This window comes from Hoplias malabaricus, chromosome X2 (assembly GCF_029633855.1).
Source record: "Hoplias malabaricus isolate fHopMal1 chromosome X2, fHopMal1.hap1, whole genome shotgun sequence".
NCBI lineage: Eukaryota > Metazoa > Chordata > Actinopteri > Characiformes > Erythrinidae > Hoplias > Hoplias malabaricus.
In genome coordinates, this window is record NC_089819.1 from 56,056,745 (window position 1) to 56,070,845 (window position 14,101).

Here is a 14,101-nt window from a genome sequence, read left to right on the forward strand (position 1 = left end):
CGCAATTACGTCCTCCTCCATCAACCTCTGCTTGACATCTTAAACCTACTCTGCAGCTCTCGTCGTGATGAAGAAGGGTCAGTGGGTGTTAGTGACATTTACAGAGGTCAGATACTAGCACTCTTACTCTGCAAGTTCATTATTAGTCTACCCGAGCAGGGAATCAAACCCCACCCTCACATTTCCTGGTATGAAGATTAACTGAGAAAGTACCCCAGAGAACACCGTTCCACTGTTCCACAGCTCAGTGTTTGGAGTTTGAAACTCTGACAGACTGTTGTTATTGGGCAACCTTAGGCTCATGTGCAGCTGCTCCAGGGTGTCCCTGTTTATTGATCAGTGCCTGTTGGTGGAGATTAGACCTCATCTGACCTCTGCTCACATCACGTCAGCCTTCAGTGCTGCAGAGGACTGACACACCAACAAAGCCAGAAGCAACTCTGATTAATCTCCGGCCTCTTCCCGTTTATTCCCCGAACGGATTCATTAACAAGATGTCCGCACACTATAATTAATCCTCAGATATGTGGGGATTCAGATGTTTACACACAAACAGAGTCCTGGAGCGGATAATCAGGAATTAACCCCCCCCCCCCCCCCCCGTTTCCATCTTTCGGATGGCAGCAATCAGAAGAAAGTCAGGAGAAACAGAGCTGCCCTTTATTATTTATTCATAATTCCATTTGAACATTGCTCAAATACAACAATCGGCCATAACATTAAAGCCACCTCCTTGTGTCTACACTCAGTAATTGATTTTGGTCAAAAACCTCTATCCAGCTGAACGCCCGCTTTCAGCACCTGTTCCTTTAAATGATAATGAGCCGCTCGCTGTTCACCCCGACCCCGAGCGCACAGCAGTGAGGAGCGAGGAGCAGAAGCTCTGGTTTTTAGCCATTTTCACTCTGTTCTCTTTCTTCTCCATTCTTGTTTTTACTCTGTGCTCTTATTTTTCCACACTCGTTATGTTTGTCTTGTTGCATTAAACTTCATATTTGACCTCTCACATAAACACGGGTCCAGCGCTGTGATTGGACAGACTCAGATGAGGGGGCGGGGCCATTCTAAAGTCTCTGCACTTGACGTCAGAAGTGGAGCAGAATCAGAACTCATTTTATCCCATGTTTTCTGACTCGTGCTCACAGAAAACTAACCACGTGGTATTGTTTGACAGTGTGTGGGTTGGTGGGCTTCATATTCACACTTTAATGTGATGCTCTTTTTAAATCCATGTTTTATTCTGGATGTGTATGTATTTATTAGTGTTTAATCCTGTATATAGCTGATATATATGTGGTAGCTCACTGCTCGCGTTAAAATCCATGTCCCCGGAAACAGACGAGTGACTGTGTCCATCGTTGAGGACGTGCATCTTCATTAACGGCCAATCAGAATCCAATTACAGCCCCGCATCGGAGCCAATTAGAGCTGTTTGCATTTAAATGCTACTGTAGGGCGAGATATTTCCAATCATCGCTGCGGTTCATTATCTCTGTCAGGATCAGCCTTTGGAAAATGAAGTGTGGCGTGTTGGGGGGCTTCAGTTGTCCCCCCGTGGCCTGTTTACCATCAGCTCACAGAGAACGGTGTCCTCCCCGTTGTCTGTTTACCATAAACTCAGAGAAGACACAGCAAGCGTGGCCAAAGGCGAAATAAATTTATAACGGGGCTGCCACACGGATGGCACACGAATAAACACCTTCATGTTAATCCCTCCCGAGACCACCACCAACATCCAGCTGAGTTTGTGTCCAGCATTTACAGGCTCCACTTACAAAGCATCCTTTCATCTTTGCTTAAGTGTTCTCCATTTGCTGACAGTTAATATGAAACAGGACACTCTGGAACAGCTGCACATGAGCCTAAGTTCACCATGCCCAAAGCTAAGAGTCAGCCAGAGGGGTATAAAGTCTGGGCAGTTAAATATGTTCCCTGGACAGATGGAGAGATGGAGATCCAGAACTAATTGAAGCAGTTATATTTGGCTTAATGCAATCAGATCATCACAGCAATGTTCCAGCATCTACTCTCAAGCCTTTCCAGAAGAATGGCAACTGTCATAGCCTTCTTCTACCAAAATGACTCTGGTTCTTGAAGCAGTTCCTTTCAGGATAATTAGAACCTAAGTGCTATCCGGCAGTTTTTTGTGGGTACCAAGGATACGTCACCAGTGGGGGGCGCTGTGGGGCTGTGTCTGAATTCAGCTCCAGATCCAGAGATAAAGGCACAGAGTCATGGTTAATCCACTGTTTACAGTGCGGTCAGATCACAGTGAGATATGATACACATGTGGAAATGACGCTGAGATCTGTCTGTTACAGTCCCAGTACGGGTCATTTCCCGTTCTCCATTTCCCAGTTTCAGAAGGAGAACCTCCACAAATGCATCTAGTTCTTTGGTCTTTACCCAGAACACCACTAAGACTGATATAACACTCTGTAAATAACCCGTCCAGCTCCACTGCACCATAACGCTTTGTTTCAGGCTCTGAGCTCTTTCTGGAGCTTCTTTATCTCGACTCACCCACAGACCAAGTCACAGTTCTTTTAGTAGGGACTAAACCATGGCGTGTAAACCTTGGAGAGCGCTGATTGTCCAGAGAGAGTCGTCACTCTACACCACGCAACGCAGATGACCAGCACCAACTCTCCATCTGTAAAATCTCCAGCTGCAGCAGAGATCACGTTTGTTTTTATCCGACTCACGACGGCAGCTCGTAAAATGACGCCGTGGTCTTTTGAAGAGGTTCGAACGCTCCTTGGATCGGTGGCCGACGAAAGAATCCAGCGAGAGCTGGACGCTGCAACAAGGAAGGAACAAACTCTACTGATCTGTCTGAACTGATGACGGAGCTGTGTTCAGTCCCCAACAACAACAACACGCCAATACACCATGAGTAAACACCTCTTAACGTTACCGCCGCCATTGTTGTGGTTTCCAAAGCCCGCTGTTCCCCTTAGAGACGAGGTTTAGAGACAACACCAAATATATTTTTGTTGGAGTGGGGGGGGGGTGGAAAAGTGACCAGGTACCCAACAAGTAGAGCTGAGTAGAGTTGGTACCATGCATTGGAAAAGCACCAAAAGTGGCAGACCGTGTTAATTACATATTGGTGCTCCCCCTGTTATCGCTGCAAAGGTGGAACCAACTCCATTTTATTGTTTGTAGATTTAACATGTACACATCTGGAATATAATAAAGCCTCCTGCAGGTGTAATGTGTAGGTGTCCCAATAATATTGTCCATATAATGTGTCTCCACTGGTTTGTCCACTCCGCATCATCTCCACTCTGGTATTGATCCTGATGCCGTGAGAAATCCTCTCTTTGTTTATTCCTCTTCTCCACTCTCCTTCCCACATCATCAGAGCAACATTAGGAGCTCCATCATTGCCTAGTACTTAATTTCCCAATCTGATCAATCGCGATTGGATTAGAGCTCTAAATATAAATATATAAATAAATACATTTAACCGCTGAGAACATGATGCATCTCTCGCCATCGAAAACACTACAGGCCTCCAATTACACACTCACTTTCTATTGATCAGAGCCTGGGCTCCACGACAGCAGCTGGTGATACACATATATAAACCCTACTTATCATTACCCGGACGTTAATGACCACATGAACGTCCTCTCATCTGGTGTTCCAGGTCATCGACTGAATTTCTGTATTATTCTATTTATATGTTCTCTAATAACAGGACTATTATACAAACATATATAATAAAGCTTGTATAATGACTGCAAGTGTGTGAATCTGTCCACAGGTGTGACTGAGTGACTGGGTGAGTGTGTGAGTGTGTGAAACTGTCCAGTGTTGTGACTGTGTGACTGAGTGACTGGGTGAGTGTGTGAATCTGCCCACAGGTGTGAGTGACTGGGTGAGTGTGTGAGTGACTGGGTGAGCGTGTGAATCTGCCCACAGGTGTGAGTGACTGGGTGATTGGGTGAGTGTGTGGATTTGTCCACAGGTGTGACTGACTGGGTGAATGTGTGAATCTGTCCACAGGTGTGAGTGACTGGGTGAGCGTGTGAATCTGCCCACAGGTGTGAGTGACTGGGTGACTGGGTGAGTGTGTGAGTGACTGGGTGAGTGTGTGAGTGACTGGGTGAGTGTGTGAATCTGTCCACAGGTGTGAGTGACTGGGTGACTGGGTGAGTGTGTGAGTGACTGGGTGAGTGTGTGAATCTGTCCACAGGTGTGAGTGACTGGGTGACTGGGTGAGTGTGTGAATATGTCCACAGGTGTGAGTGACTGGATGACTGGGTGAGTGTGTGTATATTTACAAAGGTGTGAGTGTGAGAGTGACTGGGTGAGTGTGTGAAACTGTGTGAAACCAGTGGTGTGTGTGTGTGTATGTGTGTGTGTGTGTGTGTGTGTGTTTTAATGTCATGTCTGATCTGTGTATTGATACGTGTGAGTGTTTGTGTATTCCGTCCACGTCTGTATCTGTGCTGTGGTCGTGATGGAATATCTGTCCAAACGCCAGCTCCTCATTCTCCCTGTGGCCCCTGGGTGCTAGCGCTAACGCTAAGCTATTCCTCCGTCATCATAATGCAGGACAGATATTAGCAGGAGGCTAAAAGCTAACTCAGACCCCCAGCCGCTCATTTAATCTGCTTTAGCTGCAGTTGACAACAATCATCAGAAGTCTCCTTGAGGCGAGGCGGAGGGAAGGTGAGCTGTCTCACTTGCTTCTCTCACTCATTCATCACGAGACGAGGGGAGGCACGCAGATAGCTCTTATCTCCACCCTTACACGCCACGACGTGGAGAAAAATAAATAAAGAATAAACAGCCAGAGATAAACAGGAGAAAATGGTTTCAAATCTGAGCTTTCGTTAAAAACAAACACCTCGAGTTCATTCAGGGGTCAAAAGAGTGCGGATTTGCTACAAATTTTCATTCAGCTTCTTATAAATTCTGCTTAGAACAGTTTTTAAATGCATAATTTATCATTTATAAATGCATCCACTTCATGTTCAAAGACACAGTGTTTCTAAACACCTCAGTGTCCTGTGTCACTGATGAAGGACTAGAGGACGAGCGACACACACTGTGCAGCGACAGATGAGCTACTGTCTCTGACTCTACATCTACAAGGTGGACCAACGAGGGAGGAGTGTCTCACAGAGTGGACAGAGAGTGGACACAGGGTTTAAAAACTCCAGCAGCACTGCTGTGTCTGATCCACTCTACACCAGCACAACACACACTAACACACCACCACCACGTCAGTGTCACTGCAGCGCTGAGAATGATCCACCACCACATCACACCTGCTCTGTGGGGGTCCTGAGAGTTGAAAGTATGCAGAGCGTGGTGTATATATTTAGTACACACTGTAAGAATCCTGGGAATGGTGTTTTAGTGACCTATTTAAGACTTCACCTCGAGATCAGGCTGCTGTGAAGTTTGAGAATACAAAACAGAAATAAAAGAATAAAGTTCAATTAATTTTGGTTCACGGCTTTGATTAACGGATATTAAAAGCTGAAGATTATAATGTTGTTGCAGAACATGTTGTTGTTTGAATAATTAATGAAGAACACAGCGTTTGTTTTGGCTTCATCACGCGCTGAACTCAAAACAACACAGAACAAAGAACTTCTGTTTGAGGGAAAGAGTGAATTGAAGTTTTTAGCAAAAATAATAAGTCAGGTGGTGCACTGTGGTGCTGTCACACAGCTGCAGGGTCTAAGGGGGTCCTGGGCGATGTGTTCTCTCTGTGTCTGTGTGGGTTTCCTCTAGATGCTCCGAATTCCCCCCACAGTCCAAACACACACCAGTTGGTAAAGTGTGTGTGTGTGTGTAGACACTGCATAGCTGTGTGTCTGTGAGTGACTGAGTGAGTGTGTGAGTGACTGGATGAATGTGTGTGGGATGCTCTATGAAAGCTCTATGATTCTGGGTGGACTCTAAATCCTGGTCATGATGATGTGCTTTCAGAAGATTGATGAATCAAAGAAAGAAAAAACGAAAGAAAGAAAGAATAAATGAAAGAAAGAAAGAAAGATATAGCGAAAGAAAGAACAAAAGAAAGAAAGAATTAACAAAAGAAAGAAAGAAAGATATAATGAAAGAAAGAATGAAAAAAGAAAGAATAAATGAAAGAAAGAACGAAAGAAAGAATAAACGAAAAAAGAAAGAAAGAAAGAAAGATATAATGAAAGAAAGAACAAAAGAAAGAAAGAACAAAAGAAAGAAAGAACGAAAGAAAGAGCGAAAGAAAGAAAAAGAAAGAACGAATAAACGAAAGAATGAAAGAAAGATATAGCGAAAGAAAGAACAAATGAAAGAAAGAATAAACAAAAGAAAGAAAGAAAGATATAATGAAAGAAAGAACGAAAAAAGAAAGAATGAACGAAAGAAAGAAAGAATAAACGAAAGAAAGAACAAAATAAAGAAAGAACGAAATAAATAATGAAAGAAATAACAAAAAAGAACAAAAGAAAGAACGAAAGAAAGAAAGAAAGAAAGAAAGAAATAACAAAAGAAAGAACGAAAGAAAGAGCGAAAGAAAGAAAAAGAAAGAAAGAAAGAAAGAAAGAAAGAAAGAAAGAAACACAAGTTTTTAGATTTTCCATCTGAACCCCAAGAAGATGACTGTGTCATGCCTGTCACAGTGGCAGTGTTTGTGTTTGGTGGGGATTAGATTTGGAATTAAACGCTGTATTTTCAGAGAAACAATAAATAAGGAGAAACATAAACATGCAGAAGAATTGTAGATGTTACTCGTTTTGTTGTTTAAATATAAATGTAAACGTTGTTATAAAATTACAGTTTTTAAAACAGCAAGAGGGAGACCAAAGTAAATAAAATACAGGAATAATATGAATGTACTACTTATTTATGTTGTTTGTTTGTTTATGGCCAGTTTGATCAACAATGTCTGCTGATGGACAATAGTTTTCTTGCTTCACTGTGTCCACATCTTTGCTTCTGTTGTATTTTAAGACGTACACTTTTTTCTCCCAATGCTCAATAAATATTTAAATATATTAATAATGATATTTAAATATTCAGGAGGCTGAGGACACAGCGGTTTTTCAGGTGATGTAACGACTCAATGTTAAGCCACAGTTTCTTCTGAGAAAGTGATGACGATGATGATGAAATCCCTGAGCAGGACGAGAACACACTCCTCTCCCAGGAGACACTGAAAGTAGTGGGACAGCCACACACAGCTCAGAGAGAGAGAGAGAGAGAGAGAGAGAGAGAGAGAGAGAGAGAGAGAGAGAGAGAGAGAGAGAGGACAGAAATAGAGACAGGGAGGAGGAGAATTAAACTTTTACTGCAGTTGTTATTTTACCCCCTATAATAGACTCAGAACGCACTGTAATTAACCCCTTCAGTGTCACTGTTGGACTGAGAATGATCCACCACCACATCACACCTGCTCTGTGGGGGTCCTGGTGTGTGATCAGTGGAGTTGATGAAATGGACAGTGGGTGAAGAATGAAGGAGGTGGCTTTAATGTTGTGGCTGATCGGTGTATGTTTTATTGCAGTGTTTAGCTCTGGGCTGTGGGGTTGTTAATTCATGTTCCTGTTACAGAGTGGTGAGTAGACGCTGGGAAACGAGACGTATGTCATCGGCACTTTCCTCGGGGGCTTCAGGGCGGCTGCTACCCCCCGTCTGCGGTTGATATTTAGCCCCGGTGAAAGTCTCGTTGGTGGGGGGGTGTGGGATGGGTGGGGGTTGGAGGCAGACACTGTGTGGATAAATCAGTCGTAAAGTTTCACTGCCTTTGTTTTTCAGATGCAGAAGAAGCTGAAAATCATTTTCGGAGCGACTGGCTGGACAGCAGTAGCCACTGGGACTGGACCCACTCACAGCTTTGAACTGATACTCAGGGACGTTCTGCGCCTGCTGTACAGGATAAATGGCCCCGAGTACGAGGGCAACATAGCGAGAGTCCACCAAATTTACTTGACAAACTACAGCAATGGGAAGATTGTCCTGCACCTCTGGTGTCAGAAGTTGAAAGCCGAGCAGTGGTGGTGTGGTCAGGTCTATAAACAGACTTGGTTCTGCATGCTGACCTCTAACCATAGATTTTAACCAGCAGACCCTGAGGAACTGGAAAATGGGTCTTCGAGAACCTTGTGAGGGTACAGAGAAGTCAAGCTCTTAAAGGATATATCTACGATTGTTGGGAAACACAATTCTCTCTGTTTTTTTTTTTTTTTTTATTATAATAGTTAACATTGCCTTTAAAGTGACAATATTATACAAATCACCATTTGCTGCTCACGAAGCCCGGTGTCTGTAAACGAATGAAAAAGCATAGTGTCTCGGTCAGACATAAGTTTCCTTTCTCTCCTTCCACATGGCTGATTGCAGCTCATTTGCATACAGACAAAGGTTTATTAAAATATTTAAATTTAGCTTTGGATTTATTCACTAAACCCCGTCTTTTCTGAGCTCAGATATAACTCTGGACGCCTCTGACCCATAAACCTCCCGAGAATGCCTTCTGTATCTTAATAAAATATAAACCTTTTCTTAACGGTGGAAAAGCTGCAAGACTCTGGTGGTCTGTAGTAGTATGTGATGGTGTTTGTTCGTCTGAAGTGGTATGTTATGTGTTTTGTCTGTATTGGTATGTGATGGTGTTTGTCTGTAGTGGTATGTGATGTGTTTGTCTGTGGTGTCTGTAGTGTAGTGCCTGTGGTATGTGTTGGTATTTGTTTGTCTGTGGTGGTATGTGTTGGTGTTTGCCTGTAGTTGTCTGTAGTGGTATGTGATGGTGTTTGTCTGTAGTGGTCTGTAGTGGTATGTGATGGTGTTTGTTTGTCTGTAGTGTATGTAGTGTAGTGTCTGTAGTATGTGTTGGTGTTTGTGTGTCTGTAGTGGTATGTGTTGGTGTTTGTCTGTAGTGGTATGTGATGGTGTTTGCCTGTAGTTGTCTGTAGTGGTATGTGATGGTGTTTGTTTGTCTGTAGTGCTCTGTAGTGTTATGTGATGGTGTTTGCCTGTAGTTGTCTTTAGTGTTATGTGATGGTGGTTGTCTGTAGTGGTCTGTAGGGGTATGTGATGCTGTTTGTCTGTAGTGGTATGTGATGGTGTTTGTTTGGCTGTAGTGCTCTGTAGTGGTATGTGATGATGTTTGTTTGTCTGTAGTGTAGTGTCTGTGGTATGTGTTGGTGTTTGTTTGTCTGTAGTGTCTGTAGTGTAGTGTCTGTGGTATGTGTTGCTGTTTGTTTGTCTGTAGTGGTATGTGATGGTGTTTGTCTGTAGTGGTATATGTTGGTGTTTGTTTTCTGTAGTGGTATGTGATGGTGTTTGCCTGTAGTTGTCTGTAGTGGTATGTGATAGTCTGTAGTGGTTTGTGATGGTGTTTGTCTGTCTGTAGTAGTATGTGATGGTGTTTGTTTGTCTGAAGTGGTATGTGATGGTGTTTGTTTGTCTGTAGTGGTCTGTGATGGTGTTTGTTTGTAGTGGTCTGTAGTGGTATGTGATGGTGTTTGTTTGTCTGAAGTGGTATGTGATGGTGTTTGTTTGTCTGTAGTGGTCTGTGATGGTGTTTGTTTGTAGTGGTCTGTAGTAGTATGTGATGGTGTTTGTTTGTCTGAAGTGGTATGTGATGGTGTTTGTTTATCTGTAGTGGTCTGTGATGTTGTTTGTTTGTAGTGGTCTGTAGTGGTATGTGATGGTGTTTGTTTGTCTAAAGTGGTCTGTAGAGGTATGTGATGGTGTTTGTTTGTCTGAAGTGGTATGTGTTAACCTATGATGGTTTGTGATGGATTGTGGTTTTCCTTCACAGATTGATTGCCTGTGATTCGATCTCTAATGATCTTTGATGGTTTGTAATGGAGTGTGGTGGTTTATGATGATTTTGTATAATCTGTAATGGTCTGTGGTGGACTGTAATTGTCTGTGATGGACTGTAATGGTCTGTGGTGGTGTGTATTTGACTGTGGTGGTCTGTAATGATCTGTGATGCTCTGTGTTAGTTTGTAATTATCTGTGATGGTCTGTAAAAGTATGTGATGATCTGTGATGATCTGTGATGGTCTGTAATGATCTGTGGTGGTATGTAACGGTCTGTGATGATCTGTAAAAATCTGTAATGGCCTGTAATGGACTGTTTATGAATGTGTTGTAAGAGAAATGGAGAATCTTTACTGGAAACACTTTGTTTCCAACCACACAGATCAAAAACCCGATGAGAAGAGAGCAGCCGCATTAGAGCTGACAGCTGATCTCCAGACGAGACCAACATCATCCCTACTGCTATATTTCAGTCTGGCAGCTCAGTTCTGTGTGTGTGTGTGTGTGTGTGTATGTGTGGAGAACGATTCTCTGTAACTGATGCAAATTTTAAAGATCTGTATTTCATCTTAGGATTTAAACCCACTGAGTTTATTGGCTGATTCTATTTTTTGTGCATTTGTTTGTTTACAAAACTTATTGTTTATTTAAAAGACCCACAGCCACTCACACTCACTCAGTCACTCACACACTCACACACTCACCCAGTCGCTCACACACTCACCCAGTCGCTCACACACTCACCCAGTCGCTCACACACTCACCCAGTCGCTCACACACTCACCCAGTCGCTCACACACTCACCCAGTCGCTCACACACTCACCCAGTCGCTCACACACTCACCCAGTCGCTCACACACTCACCCAGTCGCTCACACACTCACTCAGTCGCTCACACACTCACTCAGTCACTCACACACTCACTCACTCAGTCACTCACAAACTCACCCAGTCACTCACACATTCACTCAGTCACTCACACATTCACTCAGTCACTCACAAACTCACCCAGTCACTCACAAACTCACCCAGTCACTCACACACTCACTCAGTCGCTCACAAACTCACCCAGTCGCTCAAACACTCACTCAGTCACTCACAAACTCACCCAGTCACTCACAAACTCACCCAGTCACTCACACACACACACACACTCACCCAGTCACTCACATACTCACCCTGTCACACACACTCTTACACCTGTGGAATATTACACACACTCACCAAGTCACACACACACTCACTCATTAACTTAGCAACATGTGTTTTTGGACTGTGGAAGGAAAATTAATCACAGATGAATGAATTAATGAATGAATGAAATGGAAAACACTCTGTGCTGAAAACATCTGTGACGGTTTGTGATTCCTGAACAGAGCTGGGTTTTAAGCTTCGTTAGAATTCGTCCCCTCGTCTCTGTCTCACGTCTGATGAGCGTCTGAAGTCATTGGAGGTCGTAATAGCTTTGAGCAGTGAGTTATCTTCAGACGCTGATAACAATAAAGAGGGGGCGAGCGGGTGAGTGGCGAGGGACCACGCAGCATCAGAGACTTTGAAGATTAATAAGAAGTTTGAATTTTTGTCGTTTTCTTCTTCTTCTGTCATCCTGGAGATTATTTTCTTAGATACAAAGTCACACAAAACTCCTCAGAGTCAAATCAGTGGGTTTTCGGTCTTTTTAAAGGCTAAACTACTGTTCTTGTCAGGAGCGAGGGGCGGATTGAGGGAGGCGGACGCATTCGCTAAAACACGGGAGTTTATTATATAACAGAAAATAACCAAAACAGACTTTAAACAAAAGGAAAACAGGCTAAACTAGACTCTAAGAAATAAGCAGGGTAAACGGGGACAGACGGAAAACAAAGCGAAACGCTGACAGAGGAAACTTACGGAGATAGACAGATAACATGATCGACAGGACGGACGACAACGGAGAAAATAGATACGACACGGTGACAAGAGAAGTGAAATGAACGACAAACATGACGTGAAACAAGAGGGCTTAAATACAGACACAAACGAGACACACCTGGACAGATAACAAGGAGGACGGGTTAACACATGACACGGACGAGGAGGCGGAACAAAGGCGGAGACTTGAACATAAACAAAACAGAGCCATGTGCAAATAAAGCACATGGCCGGGACAACAGACTGACAGGACGAAGGCGTGACAGATGCCCCCCCCAAGAACGCGCAACTCCCGGGCGCGTACTCCTAAACCCCCCAGGAGCTGGCGCAGGAGAGGGCACGAAAAACATGACAGGACAACAAACCAACAGGTGACAGGACTCAGGACAGGACGGGAACCGACACAGGAGCTGGGGACACGACAGGACCGAATATACGAGACGGGACATGGGACATGACAGGAGACTGACAAAGGGGAGCCACAAGAGACGAGAACGGACTGGACAGGACAGGAGTGGACACATGGGAATTGACGGGAGACTGGACTGGAGACAAGACAGGGGACTGAACGTGGGACGGATACGGAGACTGGACACGTTTGGGGACAGAAGACTGGACACGTTTGGGGACAGAAGACTGGACATGGACAGGTGACAGGACAGGGGATTGGAACGGGGACTGAACAGGAGACGGGACTTGAGACTGAACAGAGGGTTGAAAGGGAGGCTGGACAGGACTAACAGGGGACTGGACATGTGACGAGACTGAGGGTTGAAACGAGGACTGAACAGGACTAACAGGGGACTTGACAGGAGACGGGACTTGAGACAGGACCGATGGTTGAAACGGTGACTGGAGAGGAGACGAGACTTGAGACTGGACAGGGGGTTGAAACAAGGACTGGACAGGAGACGGGACATAGGGTTGAAATGGGGCCTGGACAGGACTAACAGGAAACTGGACTGGACTAGGTAGGGGAACAGGTACAAGAACATTTACAGGGACTGACACCAACACAGTGACCGGGACCGGGACAGACACAAAGGCAGACACGGGTACAGGGACAAGGACAGAGACGGGAACCAGGACAGGGACAGACAAGGGAACCAAAATAACAGGGGGGTGCCCAGGACTGGCTAATGTCTGTGGGGTAGTCTGAGGAACCAGCCTGGGCACAGTTCTGGGGATCGGCCCTGAAGTCCTTCGGGCCGACCTACGGACATGGACAGGGGAGGCCGTAGCCACAGTCACGGGGACAGGAGAGGCCGTAGCCACAGTCACGGGGACAGGAGAGGCCGTAGCCACAGTCACGGGGACAGGAGAGGCCGTAGCCACAGTCACGGGGACAGGAGAGGCCGTAGCCACAGTCACGGGTACAGGAGAGGCCGTAGCCACAGTCACGGGGACAGGAGCGGCGGGCGCCGCCACAGTCACGGGGACAGGAGCGGCGGGCGCCGCCGCAGTCACGGACACAGGAGCGGCGGGCGCCGCCGCAGTCACGGACACAGGAGCGGCGGGCGCCGCCGCAGTCACGGACACAGGAGCGGCGGGCGCCGCCGCAGTCACGGACACAGGAGCGGCGGGTGCCGCCGTAGTCTCGGACACAGGAGCGGCGGGTGCCGCCGTAGTCTCGGACACAGGAGCGGCGGGTGCCGCCGCCATCACGGACACTGGAGCGGCGGGTGCCGCCGTAGTCTCGGACACTGGAGCGGCGGGTGCCGCCATCACGGACACTGGAGCGGCGGGTGCCGCCATCACGGACACTGGAGCGGCGGGTGCCGCCATCACGGACACTGGAGCGGCGGGTGCCGCCATCGTCACGGGGACAGGAGCGGCGGGTGCCGCCATCACGGGGACTGGAGCGGCGGGTGCCGCCATCATGGGGACTGGAGCGGCGGGTGCCGCCATCACGGGGACTGGAGCGGCGGGTGCCGCCATCACGGGGACTGGAGCGGCGGGTGCCGCCATCACGGAGACTGGAGCGGCGGGTGCCGCCATCACGGACACTGGAGCGGCGGGTGCCGCCATCACGGACACTGGAGCGGCGGGTGCCGCCATCACGGAGACAGGAAGCCCCGCAGCAACGTCCACGGGGGCAGGGGAACCTGCGACGTCGTCCACGGGGGCTGAAGAATGTGCGACGACGTCCACGGAGGCAGATGAATCTGCGACGTCATCCATGAAGACAGGAGAGGCGCGCGTCGCACTCACGAAGACAGGAGAGGCGCGCGCCGCGCTCTCGAGGACAGGGGTTTGTGCTGCTCGCCGGGCTCGCGCTGGAGCTGTAAAGGGTTTAGGGGGTTTCACAGGCGCACCCATTAGATCACCTCGAGGTGCGCCCCTGTTAGCCTCAGACCTCAGAGCTACGGAGGTGAGGCTAACAGCCCCTACCCTTAACGCCCCCCCA